General features: G+C 39.4%; 1 long non-coding RNA gene across 1 annotated transcript in view; it reads right to left on the bottom strand.

Moving 5' to 3' along the window:
* Positions 1-11,198: 11,198 nt before the first annotated feature.
* Positions 11,199-24,679, bottom strand: part of LOC132130944 (uncharacterized) — a 35,465-nt gene continuing 21,984 nt past the window's right edge. Inside the window, exons 2-3 of the long non-coding RNA XR_009428815.1 lie at positions 12,631-12,755; positions 11,199-11,356 (exon numbers count right to left, since the gene is read on the bottom strand). This is a non-coding gene — a long non-coding RNA (uncharacterized LOC132130944). The remainder of the gene's footprint in view (positions 11,357-12,630; positions 12,756-24,679) is intronic.

Raw genomic sequence — 24,679 nt, forward strand, 5'->3', positions numbered from 1 at the left:
AGGAGTCAAGCGTTCACAAGCCTGCTAAATTATCTGCGGAAATCAACACAGTTCTCATTAATTACACAACAGGCCGTTCGTAATTTTCTCACTCCCTCTCCGCCACCTCCCCTGCCATGTGGCGTGATGAAGAGGCCCTCAGGATAAAGGTAGGATGTGTCTTTGCCTCTGACATTGCTGCCAAACAAGCTCTGATAATGTAGGAGAATGACACACATTCACCTTCAGCTCTTCTGATCTCGACGATGGGAGTGAGAGTCACACACATACACGAATGCAGGGATATTTGTTGCTTTCACCTTCATCCCAATAATTTTTAACGGTTAAAGGAAAACGATGCACCATGCACATAATTGTCTCGTGACCACCTGCCGATGCCCTCTCATTTCCCCACACTGCCTGTGACATTCCCATTGATGCTGCTTTATGCCTAAGGGAGTATGACACTTCATCCTTCTCATCTGAGAACTCTTTGTTAGACTTTCCCGCTCGAGAGAGAGAGAGAGAGAGAGAGGTACACTGGCAGGAAGTATGCAAATGCTAAGGAAGATTTATAGTGTAATCTCTGACTCTAAAGATTGATCTAACATTACCGCTGCAGCAATATAAAGTTGGCTTTTGTCTCGTTCTCCAGTGGAATACGTTGAAATAAGCCCGGAGACTATCCATTATTTCCCAGCAGAGGTGGATTACTCTTGGCCAGCCTCTGTTTGACATTTACAATATGCATTTTATTATTGGAACTGATCTGTGAATTAACGCTGGTATTGCAAGCCCTGCGCAAACCTTCACAATCGAGATGAGCATCCGCCCTTTCTGCATCTCCTCTGACCTTTCTGCACTGCATTATTTAACACACACAAAACCGGCACACCGGCACACAATGCTGGCAAATGGATTTGACAGTGACATATGGCACTGATTGGCTACCGTGCATAATTGACGACCTTAAAAATCACACAGCTCTGGTCCCAGCCCGGCCTCTCCTCTTGCATGGTTCTCACCCTGCTGAAAAGACCAGCATATCTGTTCACCGGCATATGTTGAGTTTTGGATGCCGTTACCCATGCTTCTTAAATAGGTGAACCGAGTGGTTGTCACTGTTTTTGTAATTCCCTCCTTAATACAAAGCAGAAAAAGGTTTAATAATAAAACAAATACTTTATATTTATTAATTTATCTGATACAAATGACACATGAATAGCCTACAATATTAGCAATTGTCAAAATTTATTTATTTATTTATTCTGCATTGTCTTAACTTTTAAGATAATTAACAAACAAATAATTACTAGTTTAAACTACTTTAAACTAAAACTAAATAAACTTTTCCTTACAGTAAGTCAACCTACACTATTCTTTTATCGTATACTTTAACTTTTTTATACAATTTATACAATTGTTTTTACTTTTGTCTAATTAAAAAAAACTAAATTAACTTTTTTTATTAGTAGACCTTTTATTGCTTCAACTGCATTTTTAATTATATGTGCGCACACATACACACATGCATATTTGCTTGTAACAATTCTAATATATATATATATATATACAAACACACATCTATCTATCTGTCTGTCTGTCTATCGTTATATATAATATTAATCAAAACTCTTCTAAGTGTTAGCTTTAAAATATTCCAAAATTAATGAATGAACAAAAAGTGATTGCAAGAGCAAATGGAAAGGAATACTTAAACTAAAATGAACTGATTTGACTTAATGATTTGAACCAATTAACTGACATGGCTTCTTAGGTCAATCAGTATCATGAGAAAAACCATGTTGGTTCTGACCACATTTTTCTGGTCCATCAGTAAATAAGTAGTCCAAATCCTTCAATCAGAGACTGCATATTGGAGATCAGTTTAATCTAAATTAAATTAGTACTCTGAGATTCTTCCAGTAGAGGTGGGAAAATGAGGAAAGGAGAGATTCGAAAGGGCCCATGTGGTCTAAAGCAGCAGTTTTGGCGATAAGATTTCACTTTTTAGTGCTGTAAGAAAAGCAATCAAATTCAAGGCAAGGCAGCACATTTAATGTTCACAATGAAAAAAGTGTCAAACGTTTCAGAAGTTGTTCAACCACTAAAACCGCATTTGAACTATCAACCAAAGATATCAGATATTTTTGCATGTGTATAAACAGCAAAATAAAAAAAAATAAAAAAGATCTTTCACATCTGATACAGCCTGTCATTCCAATAGGGATCCAATATGTAATCTAATATATCTCGCCATATGACATCTAAACACTTTTCCTCATAATTTGATCTTTGTGAGGCCTGTAATGAAATCATAAGGTTTATAAATGCGTTTAAAACATATAGATTCAATGAAAGAGATTACTAGTATACATATGTTTATGATGTATAGTTAGAAAATATTTCCACCACAGAATAATAAATTAGGTAATTGCAACTTTTTCTCTCACAATTCTGACTTTTTTTCTTACTGTTTTGAATTGCAAGATATAGACTCAGAATTGCGAGATGTTAACTCTCAGTTGCAAGACTGCAACTCTCAACTCTGAAAGAGTCCTATTTGTGAGATATAAACTCATTATTTGGAGAATAAAAGTCCTATTTGTGAGACATAAATTCGCAATTCTGAGAAGAAAGAAGTAAATGTTAACGTGGAATTTTTTTTTTGATGCGTTTCAAAATATTGGATTTGTGTAAAGTCTTGCAGCGTAGATGCAGAAATATTAGTTCCCAATGCAAATTCCCACCACTCAGGCAATTTGGTAATGAATTGTGAGCATAAAGTACAAGAAACTAATGTGATTGTTTACCTAATAAGCTTTCAAATGAATCCAGCACGCAAGCTGATGCAACAGAAGGCAAACTCTGCAGCTCAAATAGTCTCCTTATACCCTGTAATTCCAGTGCTCTTCACAGAAACTTTTGCTCCGCCTACAGCCATGATTAGTTTTCTGGGCTAACCAGCATGATCATAGTCCAGTCAGTTCCTCTCAAACATAACTCGTGCTCAAACATCAGGCTGATGTCATCAAAAGCAACATCTCAAGCAGAGAATACTCTATGAACATTTCGATCCATTGTAGCACATCAATTTTGAAATTCGAGTCCAGAAAAACAGAACACTGTTGAAATTTAATTTCCCAGCATGAAATGCTGTTCAAACGCTGAATGCTGTAATCCTGCAGTGGTGCAGTGTAAAATGAATATACGTAACTACCGGTAATACTTCTGGATATTCCCTTGACTCCTTCCTTGGTCCAGCACCATACAAAAAAATTTATAATAATAAATCATATGTATAAATTGTATAGCTTACTCTGTTTCTAAAACAGTTTTCATTTTTGGCTGATGTTACATTCAACACTTCAATGAATTATTTCATATATATATATATATATATATATATATATATATATTTGTGTGTGTACCCGTATATATATATATATATGTGTATGTATATACATGTATGTGTGTGTGTGTGTCTTGAATTGAAATCAGTATACTTTAAACAACAAGCTGTTAATGCGATTCATAGAATTAATGAATGCGCACAATTTACTGTGTATTTACAGATGTATCCGGGCAGTGGCTTTAATTTGAGTAATGAATGGATGAGGGCAGAAAGAGAAGAGGTGAATATAGAGATCAATGTTCTGCTTGGTATTCATTGCCCTCAGGACCTCAGCTCTCTGTCCTCGCCTGTGAAACCCCTCTGATAGTTATCCACAAAGTGTCACAGAGGACAAAAAAGAAGACATTTAATGATTAACAAGAGTATACACGAACAGCAAAGAAAATAAATGATAGCGGTGAAAAGGAGGACAATGAGTCGACATTAACAATCAGGTCCGCGGGTGACTAACGAGCGAGCCCCACAACATTTTAATTAGCAGCCTACTGGACGGCAGAGTGATTAATGAACACAATTTTATTTAAGCTTTGCTCTGAATTAATACCAAATTGACATTTAATGAAAATTACTTACCACCATCAGAATTAAAGTTGTTTTCAGCCTGGAAAACAACACCCTGCAAGGTAAACCACCTCACCACCATTAAAACGGGTAAAGAAATATACTAATGTGTGTTAACCATGACAAACGTTTCTGGCTGGTTCTTAATCACGTTAACTAGCTTTTTGTTATTACACCTATTTTTTTCTCCCTGCTAATGCATATGCATGAATTTTTTTTTTCTTTCTATTTTTTTTCTTTTAAGTATGTAAATGCCTAGTAAATACCCTGAATGAGAAAAAATCTGCATAATTTTGATTGACATTGCACACACTCTGTTGCACGTGGTTCATAGAGTAATCAAACATTGCAATTTCAGGGAGATAGAACAGACTAGATATTCAGATGGTATTTAGATATTCATGTCCTGCTTTTCGGTTTCATCTTGCGCTTATTATTCATACTAGAGACCGTTTGAAGATAAAACACTTGATTTGTCTCGGTGGGGGTCGTTGGAATCCCGCAGAACATGTGGGGTCTAGATATACCTCAACACACCTGGGCCACCTGTTGCTTCCACTGCAGTCTCAGGCAATTTTCCCTGCCGTTCTGAGTGTCCATGTGAAGTGATGCCTTATGTCCCATGCTTATAATGAATCAGTCCTAGCATATTATGAGAGTAAAGGCAGGCTAGAGGAAGCCCATGCTCTGGGGTTTTCTTCTAATCAGTAGCTTGATTACTCTTCCCAACTGTCCTTTATTATGATCATTTCAGTTTAAGCTGCTGTGTGCAATTTTTCTATGCTAAAATACTTTCTTCCATGCCACTCTAATATATAGAGACAACTATAAGTAAGCCATCCGTAGGTTGATTTCCCTGAAGAAAATCTAACACTGTTGCACTGTAGCTCTTACAAAACACTGCAGTTTGTTTGAGTGTCAACAAATCCAGCAACAAATTAACAAATGTCAACTTATGCACCTGATGCTTATGCAACTGATGCCTTTTATTTTATTCTCTGGTTCAACAACTGTCTAAAACATATATTGAAAATAAAATAAAATATATTCCAGGCTGCTTTTAAAAATATATATATTTTTATATTATACTTATATTATAAAAATGTTTTTGTTTGAAAAAATATAGTATAAAATATAGTATATGAAGCTTTTGTGTCTAATATAAAAGTTTACATGCATAATAAATTAATATATAACATATATAATAGTGTAATAAAATAGTATAGTACAATAGTATAGTATAGTATAGTATAGTATAGTATAGTATAGTGTGTGTGTGTGTGTGTGTGTGTGTGTGTGTGTGTGTGTGTGTGTGTGTGTAAAAGTAGCCTATTATAACAGAACAACATAAACGTTTTTTAAATCTAACTTTTACCTGGAACATAGGAAATAAATTATTTTAGCTGCCCTGAACAACCAATAAAATGCATGCACAGGATTGTGGGATATCATAGGTAGCAAATGATAAATCTATGCTGCCTTCAAACATCTCATTATGTAACTATTCAAATCTGACTTACATTGCTGTCTTCCTCCCTCTGAATCCTGTCTGATAAGGAGGTTCTTACCATTTCAGATAAATTCTCATTGTAAAATTTCTCCGAACTGTCCTGTCAGTGGTGCATTCAAAAAGCGTGAATATTTTAGTGTGGATTTAACCACTCTGTTTATGACCGTATTAGACCCATTACACACTGACGACAACACCAGGAGCAGCACTTAGCCCTCACATGTGCTTATCACCCCTCTCTCTGTAATCAATAGTGATCTGTGGGGCAGAATGGATGGAGGGAGAGGGCATCAGGAGATGGAAGCAACAAATAACCAGTGTTTATTCAGCTGCTGTTGTGTATGTGAGAGTGTGTGCATGTGATAAAGCCTCTCGAGATGCCCGTTGATGACTATGAGTGACCACAGGGTCATCCACACGCTCAGCTAAAGGATTGAAGGATTGTAAATGCTTATCATATTTGCTCTGGCGAACTCTATTTGTGAGACTGACTGACAATATTGCACATCAAGTACTGGCTAGCTCATTATTTGGTCTCACGCATTTTAGAAAAAATAAGACATAACATATAGGGGGAAATACATATATTACACAATAACATAAAGGGGGGAATATACATACAAGAAACTTCTTTCAAAAACATTAAAAATAGAAATGTTTCCAAACTTTTGGTCTTTAAATGTACATACACAATTTTATATATTCTCTTATATATTAGTTTCACATAAATATAGTGTATATTTTTTTATTATACTTTTGTTCAGTAAAGAAGCATTAAATCATAAGTGATAGTAAAGACATAACATTACTAAAGATTTCTATATATTATAAATGTTGTTTTGAAGTTTTTTTTTTTTTAAATGATCTTGAAAAAAAAGTATCACTATTTCCACAAAAATATTAAACAGCACAACAGTGTTCAACATTAATAATATAAAATGTTTCTTGAGCACCAAATTAGAGGATCACACTGTAAAAAGTTTAACTATTATTTACTCAATTTTATTGGTGAAACATTTTTACACTCAAAAAAATTGAGTAAATTTTAAAGCTGTGAAATCAATGAAATATACTGTATGAATTGAGTAAATGCAAGTAAAAAAATTAAGTAAATCTGAGTAACTGCATCTGGTACATTAAAAAATAAAATTGAGTAGAAATAATTGAACATTTAAAAACAATATTTGAGTAATATTAACTGTTTTTATTAACGAGTAATATTAACTTTTTATTTTCTCTAAACCTTTGTAAAATAGTACTCCACACAACCACCAGTATACATGACATTGGCCTTTACTGTCAATGAGTACAGCAATACAGCACATTTTACACTGTATACAATATTGCTTACATTTAAACTCATTTAACAAACATTTTATAAGTAAAAATTAAATATTTAAAAATTCAGGTAGCCTAATTCAAGTGTAATCAAATCAACCCAATATCCACCGGATCAGCGCTGGTCCTCGTGCCGGAGACGGACTCGCCTCTGCGGGTGAACTTTGAACTTCATACCACCATCCTGCGTTTCACTCACAGCCGATAAATACTGTGAGTGACTGACATAACCTGCCAATAAACAAACAGTGACAGTTCGGAGGACATTTTATCATCCAAATGATAATAATTATATTTATTATCATTAGGAATGAAGTCATGTGTTTATGCAAAGCGTTTCAATCATGCAAAAAGACAGGCGCGACTCTCGTTTAGGTGTCGAATTACGCCTCTGTATGTTGTTTTGCATTAAATATGATTTAAAGCACAGTAAAGATTTTATAGATAAAATAAAACATACACAAACCTGAATTTCACAGAGGAAATGCACCAAATCTGCGACGCTGAGAAGAGAGCTGTTGTCTGGAGACTGGAGAGTTCAAACTGCCCGCGCTCACTGACTTAACCAACCGTCGAGTTGTCGTCACGTCAGAGGGTGGGGGAGGGGTGCATTGTTTTAATTGAGTAAACTTACTCAAATTTTAAGAGTGTGTTAAATATATTAATAATATTGATTTGAATTAAGTAATATTTTTGTTTCTTGAAACAGATCAGTTTAATTCAACATTCTCAAATATTTTGATAGAAATTTCATAAATATATTAAGTATATTATAAAGAAATAATTGGTTAGTCAAATACTAAATAATTTTATTGAAAACAACTTAAATATATCTGTAAATTTTAGATAAAATGAACTGTTGGATTTTCTCAATTATTTTGGTATGTTTAACTCAAGCAATCAAGTACACGATATTCAGAGTTTTTATTAAGTTAATAAAGTAAAAAATTTCTGTAATATTTACTAAGCCACAGAATTATTTTTTACAGTGCATGTGGCACTGAATTGTAATGAGCCAGAGACGTTCGGATCCAAATGCAAATCTTGTGCAGTGGCGCTGGGCTGGCGGCCCTCTTGTGCAGAAGCTCAGGTACAGGGACCACCGAACGGATAGGAGCTGGATACCTTTGAGAAGTGACCTCCTCAACTGTAAAGGGAGAGCCACAAAACTGCAACACAAAGTCAATAAACTGTCCCAGGGTCCAGCTAGGGTCTTCTTCTGGTAAACTTAAGCTTATCTTAGCGTCAAGACCACTCCAGAAACAGTCCTTTACCAGATCCTCATCCCCAGGCAAAAGGTGACTATACTGAATGAATTCCTCCACAAAGAGCTCAATTGGTCGGCCATCTTGAAAAATGGAGCAAAGCACACTTACAGGGTTGAATGAACTTTTAGCTGGTTCCATACTTGGTCTGGTGTTCAATAAAGCTGCTGGATCCTGGTTAGTCGAAGTCTTCTGTAATGATGAGTCAGAGATGTTCGGATCCAAATGCAGCGCTTTATTAAAGAATGGTCAAACAGGCAGTAATCAGGAATGGAGTCAGGTGTGTCAGGGATAACCAGAGTCGAAACCAGAAACAAGCAGAGATCGGGGCAGGCAGCACAGAATCAGAGTCGGAGTAATCAGTCCAAAGATCAAACGCGGGAATGACAAACACAGGGAGAAACGCTCTGAAATGTTACACAGGCTGAACAAGACTTCGCAGTGAGTGAGAGTGACTGTGCTGCTTTTATGTGTGTGTAAATGAGGTGCAGGTGTGGCAAGGAAATTGGCTGATGAATGAGGTGCAGGTGTGGCAAGGTGATTGTGATGCAGTGACTCATGGGGAATGTAGTTCGGGTGTGGTGCAACAGTATGAGAGGTGCTAGTGTCCAAGTGACATCTGGTGGTTGATGGGTGGAATGGTCCTGAGTGGAGTGCCCTCTACTGAAGTTCATGGGCACTCCATCTAATGATCCATCCGACTCCATCTTTTTTTTTTTTTTTTTTTTTTGCTATGGCACGTGATCGGCTTGAAGCACGTTACCTGCTTGCTACCATTTATTTTTACTGGTTTTAATTCCAGTGTTTCCAAAAGTATGAATGAGCTCTACCATTACAAAATGTTACAGTTGGGTAATTTCACCAACCCCATTTAGGCTCCACATTATTCTTTTTATTCCTTAATAAAAACACAAACAAAGGCTTTAATTAATTCATAGTGAAGAGATGGAAAAAAGAGGCCAGCTGGGATGTTACCTACTCCCATAAAATATCCAGAGACCTGATGATTCAATGTTAGCATGTTGAATGTAGCTCTCTGCCTGCCTGTCAAACCGAAGCGCCTTCTTTTGAACCCCAATCTCTCAAATTGTATTAATCATGGGTGTCTTTCCTTCTTTTCACCGTTCATCATAGAAAGCATCACCAGTTTCACTTTTATTTGTGACAAAGCCATGCTAAGTTTTTTGCAATATGCCATTTAACAGTGAATCAAGCCACTATATGCAAAAATTCCCCCATCAGTAGTGGCCCTGGGGAGAGATGTTCCATGGAATAACAAATTAGCCATTGTAATAAGAGAACTCAATAATACCACAGACTAATTGCATACGACAGGCAATGCCCATTAATTCCCTCACTGTAGAATCTTTAGCTTCATTGATCGTGTCCTCCATCTGTTTAAATAAATGTGAATGGAAGCGGAGAAGCAATGGTGGCTAGGCATTAGCCTGTCCCTCGTCGCTAACCTGAGGCTAGTGTGGCCGCATACAAATCAACAGAAATGAGATAAAATGCTGTGTAACTGCCTGTGTTGAATTTGTGCTTTTACAGAGAGTAACTGCTGAATTATGCAATCCATGTCTGATCAATATGGGCAGTGTTTAAATGTGTTAATCATGGCTTGCGTATATGTACATCCATAAAATCTGATCCTTAATTAGAATCTGTGCCACTAACACAAGAGGAAAAAAAAAGTCAGAGTATAAAAAGAAATGCAACAGCCTCAGAGTAAATTAAGATCTTTTGTGGTGTTATACTGCCTGCCTTCAGACAACACCCTAACCAGTGATGTACCAAAAATCCTAACCACTGAACATCATACAGGTAAGTGACTGATTTGGAACACTCTACATAGGCAGCAACACTTCATGGCACATAAATAGGCTCAGTGATACAGCATTGCGTTAGCAGCGCAAAAGGTTGTGGGTTCAATTCCCAGGGAACACACACACTGGTAAAAAAAAATAAAAATAAATATAGCCTGAATGCACTGTAAATCGCTTTGGATAAAAGCATCTGCTAAATGCATAAATGTAAATATCAACAGAGTTTGATGATAGCATGTTGCTAATGCTAAAGGCATACAAATCACAGAAAGATTTAGTATAGAATAATATCAGTATTGAAATGTAATTAATAAGTAAATGATATTGAGATATCTACATGCAGCAACTCTTAATGACAGACAAATAGAGACACACCTGGCAATTGATTTCACAAGACATTGATGACAGCATATTGCTATACGCTAATGCCACAGAACTCTAATAGGCAATTTAGAGAAATACTGAGTAGAATAATTCAGATTTAATTGCACTAACTATTTTCCAATTGATACTTATCGGTAATAAAGGAAATATAATTATTAAGTGAATGATTCTGAGTGTACTTCATTGTCAAAAGCTCTACACTAATCACTAAAGAAGCTCCACATTAGAGATGACACAACTAATTTCAGTATAGTTTTATTGTTCATTAGAAACAAATTTCAGCTTTCGGCAGACAACAACTCTATGTGCCACAAATAATGTGCCATAAGAAAGTTTACAATTCAACAAATTCTGATGATAGCATGTTGCTATGCTAATGCCACAATACTCAAATAGGGATACAAATACACAACACGGAAACATATATAAGTATAACGTCTAACTTAGTACTTACTAAAATATAAGTTAAAATATACAACATTTTTGTTTGTTTATTTATTTATTAGTAGATATGTTTTTGGATATGTTGGAATTGTTTAAATTTTTTGTTTATTGAGGCGTGTTTTGTATGTCACTTTAACATTAATACAAATATATATTATTATTCTTTTTTTTTTATCAAATTAATTAATGACATTTAGTTAAGAACATTTATATTCAGCATTTCTCTGCTCTGGATAGCCCTGACCAAAATGAAATCTCATTGACCCAAAATCCTACTTAATACAGCTGTACATTAAACATCACATATCTTCTGACTGGCTGTGATTGTGTCACATCACATAAGAGTTTCACTTTCAGTGTAAGAGACAAATTGCTTGTCGCCTGAACAGTTGCATCATGCCTGGTTAGGACACGGTGCAAGTCTGCTGCATTTTGTTTACATAAGTGAGAAAGAGAGAGAGGGAGAGAAAGCAACACCTCTGACAGTAATTTATTTGGAGTGAGATCTGCCAGCGGCAGTAACGCCCCCCTCTGCATGCCTGGCATCTGTGCTGCCACCCAAAATGTCAGCACACAGAAGCGGGCACTCACGGGTCATTAGGGAAAGCTGTCACAGCCCACTGTCACCCTGTCTCTGCAGAGGGAAAGAGACAGAGAGAGCCACACTTGTTAGAGTGAGCGGCGTCCAAACACAGCCTCCTTCACCTCAACTATTCGTAATGGAAACAAACTCAGGGGAAGCTGCACCCACCAGACATACACCTGTCATAAAACATAAGGAGGTGAGCTCAAAGACAAACTGTTGCAAGGTTTTTTCTTCCCTACGGAGATCAGTGCAGATAATGTATACGTTTTATGATGATCTAGACAGGTAAGTGTAGTAAGGAAGAAACTAGATGGTGTGTTTTGCCTTAGCAGCCTTTTTGCATTCATTTAAGTACATTTATAATTAATATTTTCATGGTTCGTTCCTCAAGAAAATCTTTTATATTTCTGAATGAATCACAATTAATCATTACTATTGCAATCAAAATTCATTTTGCATTGTTCAACATCTTTATTCGTTGGCACAGTACTGTAAATGATGGGATTTTGGATAAAATAGTTTAATAATGAAACTATTTTTAATCTATCCTTTTCATTATTGTATTAATTAAAGATGTTAATAAATGAACATTTATTTTGCATCACCCCGCTAGCTTGGATTTACTTATTCAGTATCGCATTGCATTTTGGAATTATCTTCTTCAATTGGCCACATAACATTTTGGGTAAAATAATTTTCAGATCATTTTACTGACTCAGTCCTCTGAGTCACGTTCAGCAAAATGAACAAATCTTTTTTTTGAGTCATTTAGTTTATTTTATTGTTGATCACAGTACAAACTATTCAAAACTATAAAGCTATAAGAAACAGAAAAGATTAATTCATTACTTACCCGGGTCTTTAGCCTATGATTAGCTCACCTCACCTCTTATTCTTAAGTCTCTTTCCAGCTCAAACTGCATTTGTTAAGCTATGGGGCTGTCACATGATGAAAGAACGACTCAAAAAACCCAAAGACCCGAAAGAGGTGAACTTATTTCAGTACAGAACCCATAGAATGTTGCGCATGCACGAATGAACTAATCACTCCCCAAGACGACTCGTTCCGAGTCACATTAAAGATTCGTTCAAAATGAACGAATTGTTCAAGAACGACCCATCACTACTGTTAGGATTCAGTCTTCTTTAATTTGGCAAAAAGAAGGTACCTATAAGGAAGGGTAATGCTCACCTTTTGGAACAGGCTTCACATTGTGTGTATGCTTGTGATACTTTAAAATGTTGTATAAAGAGACTCTCTGGTTTTTGAACAGAGCTCATGTGTTTTTGCATGTGAAAGTGCAGATAAACATATACAGTACCTGCTGAATAGGTAGAAGGAACATCTGCAGAAAGCAAGCAAGAGAGAAAGACAGAACGCTATGGTGCCTGGTCTCCGACATGCGTGCTGACGGCCGATTTGTCGCTTCAAACGCAGAGGGCTGACCTGGGGGCGGAGACACACACAGCGCACAGTAAGACAGCAACTGAGTCTGAAAAGCTGTGACACTTCAAAGAGAAACTCACACACGCACGCACATACACCCACAAACAAGCTGTCATCTCCTGAGAAAAGATACACACCACGCAGACCTGTTTACTGTGTGTGAGAGAGGGAGATGAGCGTGCTATGCTTAGGGTGCAACGGAAATCAAACTCCATAAAATAAGCCAGATGAAACAGGAATTTATCTGTGGCCTAAAAACACCATCTTAAAAATTGCACATTCACAATGACTGCAAACCTGTTCATGCTTCAGTTTCAATTTACACTTCACTAAGCTACACCAACACAGTTCTTCCCAATTATATAGTGTACAACAAAACAGTTTGTGAGTAGCATAATATGTTAGAATTCATATTCATTAAACAGAAAAATACACAGATGAACAACTATTCTGGCAACATTCTTTCCCATAAGGCCACTGGAGAGGTGTACAACTGATGGTGGCAGGCCCCATGACAGTGACAAAATGGTGACAGATTACATTCCTACAGTACTACACACCATTTTACTATACAGAACATATTAACGGTAGTGAAGTAAAAAATGAAAAGAATTGAAAGACTACTTAGTATGTGATTTTGGATGCAGCCGTGCATTTTTTTAATTTTTCATTCAGTGCGGTTTGATCATACTAGAGATGTTTGCAAATTCTGTTATAATGGTACTCTGTGTGGTCGTCACCTGTGTAATAAAACGCACAACATATTAAAGTGTCTTTGGTGTTTCCATGTTTTCTACAAAAGAAAACGGCAATCGAGGGGTTATGACGTCACTGGCAAGTCCTTACTATATAACTAGTTAAAATTGCTTATTTCTCTAGATTTTAAACATTCTTCTAAACATTTGGGATAATGTAAGTACTGTACACAAGTCAGCAAAATATATAACAATGTTCTAGTGGTTTTTGGATATTCTAATAAAAAAAAAAATCTTACATATTGTGCCCTTAAGGACATTCATAATCAACATTTATCTTGCTTTGTTCAACATCTCAGATTGATTTGTTCACCACTGTATTGCGTTTTTGGATTATCTTCTTCATATAAAATTTTGGGTAAAATTGAACAAACTATTTTGAAAATAATTACAATAAATCACGTATTTTGCTATTGGGAATTTATTTATTAACTGTCATAGTGCATTGTGAGACTCTCTTTAATTTGGAATAAATAAGTAAATAAATAAATTAAAGGGCAAAAGTTGCATTATATGAAACATTGTTGTACTATAGATCAGTAGTTTTAGTACATAGTATGTTTGGCCTTTCAATGTTTTAATGTTATTTTTTTGTCTTTTTGACATTTTTTGGATAGAGATAGTTCATAATTGAGATCAGAAAAGATTAGAAGTCCAATCAGAACTTGAGTCACCCACATGAACGCCACAGCTAAACGCGTCATAGAATGTACAGTATAGTAACTGCTAGGCCATAGCTCCTACAAGAAATCAGTAATAAATATTTAACGGCTCTATTGAGCATCACATGTAACATTTAGACATGCTTCTTTGCATTTGACCCTGCTCTGTGTGTGTGTGTTCTGGTATATATGGTTTATGAGGATGCAAATGTGTATACTACAACGTAAACATGGTTGCCTGTGTCCCCAACCAAAAGGCTTAAAAAACATACTAAATGGTGTTTTATTAAAATAAAAAATTGTCAGTAGTTTTCTTTGAGAGTCAGGTTTAGGTGTAGGGTGATAGAAAATACAGTTTGTACAGTATAAAAACCTTTACACCAATGGGGAGTTCCTGTAAACCACATACATATGTAAGAATTTGTGTGTGTATGTGTGTATGTTCAGCGTTACCTCTGGGCTTACCTGTGACTCACTCTACTGCTGTAATCACACTGTTCGCTGCCCGCTGTCCGCTTTCTAAACTTGATTTCCAGATTGTGTGTTTGTGTGTGTGTGTGTGTGTGTGTGTGTTTCCTGGACTAATGTCAGCTGATTGATGGAGTTTCTTTGGGTTTAATTACACTGTAGGTAACTGACTATGCCTGTGCACTTCACTGAAGCAGAAAACTCAACTTGGTTAGTCCAGAAATTGGATTTCCGAAAAAAAAAACAATAACATCAAATGGGAGGTTCTCTAGACAATATCAGTGTCTTTTCTCTCCCCATAGTTCCGCAATGAAAACAGACTTGTAACATAATTACTATGATATAATGATCAATTCCCACCATAGAACAAAAGATGTGCTCAACTGAAAGGACAGAATCTATATTGTTGAGACAATAATTGTGATGTGTTCATCTTCCACATGATAAGAGAATGATGATAACAAGTTATCTACCCTTCCTCTATAGATTTAGATATCGATGACACCCAGACTCTATAAAACGACAAACAATGCATGTAAATGTATCGACTGACCAATACACCCTCTAAGTAGGTGTCAGTCATTACTTTGAGCAAAATAACCAGGACTGGAATTAAAAAAAAAAAAGAAAGTATGAAATTTAGTGAGCTTAACAACCGAGAAAGACTTGGAGAGTAAGATATATGTGAAGGTCAGTTCTGTGGAGAGGTTTAATAAAACAGGGCAAATTCTGCAGGGAATAAACGTTCAATTGAAGCACACATCTGCTGGACTGCAGGAGTTCTCTCATTTGTCAGCTTTCCTAAATCAATTTAATTTTCTTTGCCTATTTCCTCAGGTGAAAATTGCAGTGCTTTACGTACACAGTGTCCACAACATAAAGAGTTGTCAAAGATCAGCCTTTAACACAGCAGGCCTTTTTGCATATCTATCGCTGTAGGGGCCGGTGCTATGCTGGTTAAACTGGTATAATATACTGCATGGTAGGGAAAGAGCATTCAAATCAGTTTACTTTAAACCAATACACATAAAAGACGAACTAGAAGGAGCAAAGACAGTAACTAACTCTTAAACCCACCCTCTTAGTGCAGTTGCTAATTCTCTCAAGCTTTGCTCTGTTTTATTTTGTAACCAGTAAACCAGAGAGAAAATGTCCAGATTATCTCAGAAGTTATTGAATTATATGTGGTTCAAGGCCATCATCTTGGAAGAAAAGCAGGAACCTTGTCCCGAACCCTATAACATGAAAGGCCCAATAAATGCTTCTTAACACTCTCAAATGATGAGTTTATTCATTTTATTTATAGATAAATACATTTTAAAAAATATTTCGTTATGTATAAACCATGGTTTAAAAGTCTGTGAACACACTGAAAACGTTTACATTTGGTATTCAAAATGTAAAATTTGAAAAAAAAAGAAAGAAAAACAAATGTGAATTAAAGAAACTATAAACAAAAGTTATAATGTAAACTGGATCAGGTTTGACAGAAACATATGTTCTTGCAGCTTGAGTTTGTGTACTCCAGTTTTCATGCTGACAATATAATTTCTACCGAAAGGAAACCTATTACATTGGAAAAGTGCAAAATAGAAACAGTTATGTAAGATTTTGGATCCCACCATATATTGATGCTTGCCAAAATCGAGAATACTGTTATTGAGAAAATATCTGCTTGTATCACCCACCCCATGTCTCTCATTAGCTGTAGACAGTAAGTGGTGTTTAGTTCTTGTTCTGGGTGGGGTTTGTTGCAGATGTGTCTCTGTGGCAGAGCTGGACTTTCTGGAGTGCTGAGCCGTGCCAGTCTGCTGGCGTACGGTCCAATGCGGGGGAGCTGATGAGCTCTGCAGAAAGGAAACAGGCTTTTCCAGACAGCAGTACTATGGTGATCAGCTCAACTCCCACAGACCTTGTCCAGCTACAGCATTAGTCCGACCCGCCACCCTGTCATTATCTTATCTCTGCCTCTCTGCCATGCCATCCCTGACCCACCCGCTGTCTCTGGATTCTCTCTCGCACTTTCTTTGCTTGCCAAATCCATCATTCTGTATTCAGTTCTTCCTTCTTCCTTCTCTGCTTATAAAAATACTATGGCAGTACCACGCTGCATTTGTTGCCATGAAAACATTATTACCATATTCATATCTCAGAATAGTTATATCTGAATTGTGCCTCATTCAGAACTGAATTAGGAATGCCTTTTAATTCCTGTTCAGTTCCTGAATTATTATATAAAATGTTAACATCTTAAAAAACCTCCAACATATTATTGTTTCATTTAAATATTTTCAATATAAATAATTAAGCCAGAATGTAATAATCTAATTTAATCAGTATGTATCAATATTAAACATATTTTAAAACATATATTTATATAAAAATACATATATTTATTATTATTATTTATATTATTTTGGCAAAAAAAACAAAAATTTTTTTTCAAAATAATCATTTTTCATGTATCGTCTATACACACATATACAATTGATGATGCCTATTTATTTGTCAGAATAATCAAAATTATCAAATAGATTACAATTAAATTAAAATATATATCTATTGGGTGATTTTCTTTGAATTACAAATCAGTGACGTTCCAATTCAAATTCTCAGGAACTGAAAGGAGCCAGCTGTAACATTCAAATATTATCTATCTACGAAAAACATGGTAATAGTACTTTTCGTCAATCTTTTTTTCCCTTATCTTTCTCACGTTCACTTTCTTTATGGATCTACATTTCCTTGGGTCAGCAATAGAGACTATAAATGAATTCTGAAGCTGTGTCCAGCTGACTGGCTTTGCTGTGCACTGAGAGGTGTTGGGAAGGGGGGAGCTGCCAATACAAGTGACAGCCCTTAATGCTCACCCTGCCTGGTGTGCTTCATTATGTCCTAGCCGCTGGATCCAGACTTTCCACAGCACTCCAGCACTTCTCTCTTCTCTCACTTCTCTTCTCTCTCGCTCTCTCTCGTCACCTCCGTCCTCCCCCTGCCACCCGTGTCGAGACAGCCCCTGGCGCTGATGCATTTACCTCATTCGGTGGGTTTTACCCTGAGCAAAGACAGTCAGGCTGGATTTCTCAAGCTCCAATCAAACCCACGTTTCGTTGACAGCCCCCCCCCCCCACCCCTCAGCCAGTGGCATGTTTGGGGAGGTAAACTACTTGATGGAATTTAAAAGTATAAATGTGGATGTGAATTATCACACCTCTGCTAGGCTTGGGCTGCCACTTCAGCTGGCTTGTGATTTTCTGTGTCCCGGGGTGGGAGTGAGCAATGGGGTGTCCATTATTGATGACATCCATCAGGATGAAGGGGCATCTAGAGGGGGTTGGGGTGGGCAGGAGGGGCCTTCTGCCATATGACCGTACTGCCTGTTGTAGAAGAGCAGATTCATATGGCTCGTTTAGCACCAAGTAAATGCCCTTTGCACCAATCATCAATGAAAAGTGAACTCAAGTTGCAATGGATATACATATCAAATATTATTTGAAAACAACTTCAAAGAAATGGCAGTTGTTCTACAATTCTAAATGTTTAAGCAGCATTAAACCACATGATTGCTGATCAACGGTGGACTTTTTATTGGTGTGCTAGACGTAGTGGGCTACGGTTCATTGTGAGAACGTTCATTTAACCGGTTGGCGGAGTCATTAACAGTAGGCTGAAACTAGTGTGGCCTTAAAGTCTGTTTGAATGAGAGAATAGAATCCTTCTAGGCAACAAACACACACACACACACACACACACATATATATACACATAGGTGGCAGCCAGGGAACAAATGATGGAATGATAGATAGAGCGATAGATAGAACGATAGATAGATAGAACAATAGATAGATAGAACACTGTAGAATTACAGAACAATAGATAGATATAGATAAACAAGTGATATACAGAATGACACACTAGACAAAATAAAGATAGACAACGTAATATTAATGACATATTGTAAAATATGACTAGTAATTTTACATATTTTATTTATTTACTTTTATTTTCTATTATATTGTTGTCACTATTTTGAATACAGTATATGTTTGCTGAGCATGTTATCAGTCTATTGTGCACTGATTAATCAATGTATTTCAAATTGTGAATGATCAATGCTCGACATTTGTGATCACTTTCTCTTGGCCCCTCCTGCATCTTTTGGGAATCACGCTGAGTACACAGCACATACTCTCAATGATGTTTGATTTATCTTCATTTACACGACTGACAGCTGCTCATCCTTTTCAACTGTTACGCACACACAAGCACATCATGCGCGTCACAGCACGAGCAGAGACATAGCAGCATGATGCAAGAACACACACAAACACATACACACGCGCGCACACACTGACAGCGAATGATCATGTATAATTTTTATAAGTGAGTTGATGATCAACTAAAGCATTGTTTTCAGACTGAGCGGCAGGAGTCGGGTGGCGGCGGATATATGTTCACTGTCTCCAGGGTGATGGAGTGAGAGGGAGAGAGAGGGAGAGAGAGAGAGAGAGAGAGAGAGAGAGAGAGAGAGAGAGAGATTAGGGTGGTGAGGGTGTCAAGAAATCAATGGCAACACACTGAAAGATGCGGGCTGGAGGGTAATTATTGGTCATTCTGTGTCTTCAGCACAGGATAGCAGAAATTGTGACAGATAATTAGGAGGTGGTGACTTCAGAGTAAGAAAAGCACGTTCCCCACCGGCTACACGCTCAATGGACCGGATAAATAAATCAATGACATAAACAAAGCAGACATGCATGGAGTGCATATGCAGCGTTGAAATGTGGCCCGCACAGAATTGCAGGTGTGCTGAAAGTAAGGTCTTCTCTAATTTACATAGGAATACATGAAAAAAAAAACAGAGTTGTAGAGAGGCATGTATCCAACTGATCTTCACAATACACTTAGTTGGTCTTAGTTGATCTTAGGGAGATTTTATATATATATATATATATATATATATATATATATATTTTTTATGATGCTACATTTCATATAACTTCTACCTTATTTATTCTCAGGTTAGGTAAAGCAAGTCAGATCTGTCCCATCTCGTAAGCTTTTGAATTTTCATACTTACAAAATAGATCACAGAAAACTGTTCTGCTCAAGTCTAGAATTTTATGGCAGGCGAGCTTCTTAGTTATAATTTGTTATCATTTGTATATTTTTATTGTATATAGGGTAAATACTTTACAAACAATGCACTGATATAAAAATAGAAATAACAATTAAAGCACATAATTTGAAAGCTCCGAGGCATCAATGGCAATCAATTCCTCTTTGCACTTCAGTATCTTATAGACAGCAGGTGGATTCCAAAGTCTTGTGACGTCATGAGGTCTGGAAATTCCCTAAGAAGCTTCTTATAAAAAGCCTTCCACTTTCACATATTTCTCCTCTGGGACTTTCTTCTTTGATGCCTCCAGCGCTGGGTCTTCAACACTTGTATTATTATACGGTATTATACGCATTATACGGTAACGTCCTTTTTTAGCTCCTACTAATATAAGTTTCATCTCTAGCTATACTCTGATTAATATATGCTATAAACATTTTCTTAATAAGTGCTTAAAACAATAACCTTAAAAGTTAAAGTTGTAGTGCAGGTTTTTACTGTGATTTGTGATTTTAATTGGTGTGAAGAAGCACAAAGAAGGTAATGCCAAGAAATAATTGTTATATATTTATTTGTTTGTCGGCAAAAATGGCTGATTTGTTCTCATGTTAGCTGGCTAATATTAGCATTGCACAGCAACATTGTTACTATAGCTTTAATGGATGCTAATAACAAAAGTTGGCATGAAATAAAAATTCACCCTGCCCATTTTTTAAAGCATGTTATTGATCTTATTTTGAACAATTCATCCGGGCATGTCTTGCTCACATATATATTATATATACCTTTAATCAAAATTCAAGAACTCTTACCTTGATTTTCCATTGAAATTACAGAATTTTCTCTTTTGAAGTGTGCCGTATTTCCTTTATATTCTTTTGTACAGCACAATACAAAAGAAAAGGTCTGCCACTACCTCAGTTTCATTGTTACTAATCATAAGTACGCTTTTACTATTAGTAAAACAATTACACATCTTCAGTGTCCTTTTTCACAGTTAGGAAAAACAGGAGTTCCTTTTCAGGAACTCGAGCTGCGTCGAAACGCTTTTGGGGAACGTCCCTGACGAGACCGACTCTGAATATCGTGTGCAATCAGTCCATCGGAAAGGCGTGACGTCACAGGCAGGGTGACGTAGCGACCAGGAAGCTATAAAAGCACGTGCCGTGCAGCTGGCTTCAGCTTTCGAATCTGTCAGCAAGCGCTCTGTGTGTGCATGTCAAAAGTCTGTCCTGTTGGTCCTATTTATTGTTGTCTGTCCCTTAGCTTAAAAAGATCGCTAAAACAGCTCAATATGCCTAAGCAAAAGCAAAAGACCAAACATTTGAAGGGCGATTCCAAGCCACGATACAGATTGTGTGTTCCTCCATGCCCTTGCTACATTACGAGCGGGGATACACACAGGCTGTGCGTGGCTTGCCTGGGATCGAAGCACGCTGAGTCGGCTCTCGAGGGGGCCGACTGCCCGCATTGCGAACGTTTGCCAATGCGGACGCTTCGATCCCGGAGGGCTCTATTCGAGGAGGGAGCCTTCACCAGCGTTCCTCGCGGTGCTGGCCCCGCTTCTGCCGAGGCAGAGCGGCTGCTGCACTCGTGGGGTTCGCAGGTGGATCTGTCAGAAGGAATGGAGACGGGCCAGTCCTTATCTCCTTCCTCATCTGCGAGATCCGGCGCCCAAACCCTGGGTTCGGAAGCACGCTCGTCGGTTTCTTCCCCCCAGGGTGAGGGATCAGCTCTTCACCTCTCGTCCTCCGAGGAGGTCGATGTGGAGACTGTTGCTGGGGATTCGCCACCCCTGTCGCCCCAGTATGAGGAGCTTTTGGAGGTGGTCACGCGTACAGTAGATAAATTAAAAATCGACTGGCCTGCTGAGAAACAGACTGAGCCGCAGAGAAGCAAATTAGACGAACGCTTTCTGCGGCCGAAGCAACCACCTCCACGTCGGAGCCTTCCGTATTTTCCCGATCTCCATGATGAGTTATCGAGATCGTGGAATCACCCGTATTCGACCCGCCTCTTTGGCCCTGATTCACTATATTATGGCAACGTGATGGGGCTGGGAGAGCGTGGTTATAGAGCGATGCCACGGGTCGAACAGATGCTCGCGGGCTATCTGTCACCCGGTTCGGCCTCGTCTCTAAAGGCTCCGACATTGCCCACTAAGCCGCTTCGAGTTACATCATCGCTAGTGGGCAAAGGTTATGTGGCAGCAGGTCAGGCTGGGGCGTGCCTTCATACTATGGCAGTCCTGCAAGCTTATCAGGCTGACCTGCTGAGAGATGTCGATGAGGGGGAGGGGATTAAGTCTGAAGATATTGAAGAACTCAGAAAGACCGCTGATCTCTCCCTCCGCGCCAAGGAGACCGCTCGCGCAATTGGGCGGTCTATGGCAGCCTTAGTGGCCGCGGAGAGGCATTTGTGGCTGACCCTGTCAGAAATTAAAGAACGAGACAGGGTCTGCCTCCTGGACGCCCCGCTTCAAGCCTCGGGCCTGTTCGGCGACACAGTTAATACTGTCGTCGACAGGTTCCAGGAGGCACACAAGCAGGCGGCGGCGTTCCAGAGTTTCCTCCCTCGTCGCTCTCATGGTGCATCTGGGCGGGAGATGACCACGCCACATACCGGCTCCTCACACTGGGAAGCGCAAAAGCAGAGCGTCGCCACTCGTGCTCCCCCACGTCGGGACCGAGGGCAACGACGCTCTGAGTCGGGGGCTTCTAGGGCAAAAACCGATTTAAGATCTGTCATCGAAGCCCGGAAGTCCTCGACGAAAAGATCCTGACGCCAATATCCAGAGGGTAGCCCCTGCTGGGGTAGAGCGCGGTTCACCTCATTATACGGTGCCCGTCTCACCTCAGTACCCTCAGGAGGTCGGTCTGCCAACCCTGCCAGAGCTTCAGGGCGCAGCGGCCTCCAGCGAGCGCCACCCCCAGTTACTTCCGCCCGTGAGCGTAGCGGAGCTGGGATGCTCGCCGCCCCTTCGGGGGCCTCTTACACCAGAGGTCAGTCTCGAGAGACTGATTCCCTTAGTAGATTATTTAGCAGCGTGGAAGCTACTGCCAAATGTATCTCAATGGGTCCTGCGTACAATGGAAAGAGGCTATTGCATTCAGTTCGGTCATCCACCACCGAAGTTCAACGGGGTTACACCGACTGTGGTCGGCCCCCAGCAGGCTCTGGTTATGGAACAAGAAGTGAATACCCTATTAAGGAAGGAGGCCATCGAGGTGGTCCCTCCTCTAGACAGGGAATCCGGATTTTACAGCCGGTATTTCATAGTTCCAAAGAAGGATGGGGGGTTGCGTCCGATCTTAGACTTACGTCTCCTGAACCGCTCAGTTATGTCACTGAAGTTCAAGATGCTCACTGTCAACCAGGTTGTAGCTCAAATCAGATCCGAGGACTGGTTTGTCACAATAGATCTCAAAGACGCATACTTCCACATATCCATCCTTCCACAACACAGGAAGTTTCTGAAGTTCGCTTTCGGGGGCAAAGCTTATTAATATCGAGTACTTCCCTTTGGCCTCGCACTCTCACCCCGCACGTTCACGAAATGTATGGATGCAGCTCTGGTATCCCTCCGTATGCAGGGCATCCGCATTCTAAATTATATCGACGATTGGTTGATCCTAGCTCAATCAGAGCAGATGGCGGCTCGACATCGAGATGTCGTTCTCGCACACATGGGGGAGCTGGGTTTGAGACTAAACGCCAAGAAGAGTGTACTTTCTCCAGTTCAGAGAACCACCTATCTAGGCGTAGTGTGGAATTCGACCACGATGCAGGCACACTTGTCTCCTGCTCGGATCGAGTCGATCCTCACATCAGTTGAGAGAGTCAAAGAAGGCCAGTCACTCACTGTCAAACAATTCCAGAGATTGTTAGGGCTGATGGCAGCTGCGTCCAACGTGATACCTTTTGGCCTGCTGTACATGAGACCCCTACAGTGGTGGCTCAAGTCCAAGGGCTTTTCCCCGAGGGGAAATCCACTTCGAGTTATCAAGGTCACGCGGCGGTGCCTTCGTGCCTTAGACATGTGGAGGAAACCTTGGTTCTTGAATCAGGGCCCGGTGCTGGGAGTTCCTTGTCGCCGTGTAACGCTAGCGACAGATGCGTCCCTCACCGGTTGGGGTGCGGTCATGAGCGGCCACCCTGCCCGCGGTCTGTGGAGTGGTCGGCATCTAACATGGCACATCAATTGCCTAGAGATACTAGCGGTCTATCGAGCATTGTAATATTTCCTCCCAGACCTGAGAGGTCACCATGTGTTGGTGCGCACCGACAACACATCAGTGGTCTCTTATATCAATCACCAGGGGGGTCTGCGTTCGCGCCCCTTGTACAAGCTGGCACACCAGATCCTTCTGTGGTCCCAGGGCAAACTCCTCTCGATCAGAGCAGTGTATATTCCTGGGAGATTGAATGTGGGAGCAGACATACTGTCGAGACAGGGGCCGAGGCCCAGGGAATGGATGCTTCACCCCGAGGTGGTGAAGCAGATATGGAGAGTATTTGGCACAGCCCAGGTGGACCTCTTTGCGACTCAGGAGACATCGCAATGTCCCCTCTGGTTCTCTCTAGTTCATCCAGCTCCTCTGGGACTGGACGCTATGGTACAGACCTGGCCGAGGCTTCGTCTGTACGCTTTTCCCCCTATCGCTCTGCTCCCGGGAGTTCTGGCGAGAGTACGCCGGGACGGGGCCCGTCTACTACTAGTAGCCCCGTTCTGGCCGGGCCGAGTATGGTTCTCAGATCTAGTCTCGCTCCTCGACGGCTCTCCGTGGGAGATACCGATCAGGACAGACCTACTCTCACAGGCGCAGGGCACGATAATTCACCCTCGCCCGGAGTTGTGGAAGCTGTGGGTGTGGCCCCTGAGGGGGCACAGCTGTTAGCAGCTGGTCTCTCAACCGAGGT

Source organism: Carassius carassius, chromosome 47, assembly GCF_963082965.1.
Source record: "Carassius carassius chromosome 47, fCarCar2.1, whole genome shotgun sequence".
NCBI lineage: Eukaryota > Metazoa > Chordata > Actinopteri > Cypriniformes > Cyprinidae > Carassius > Carassius carassius.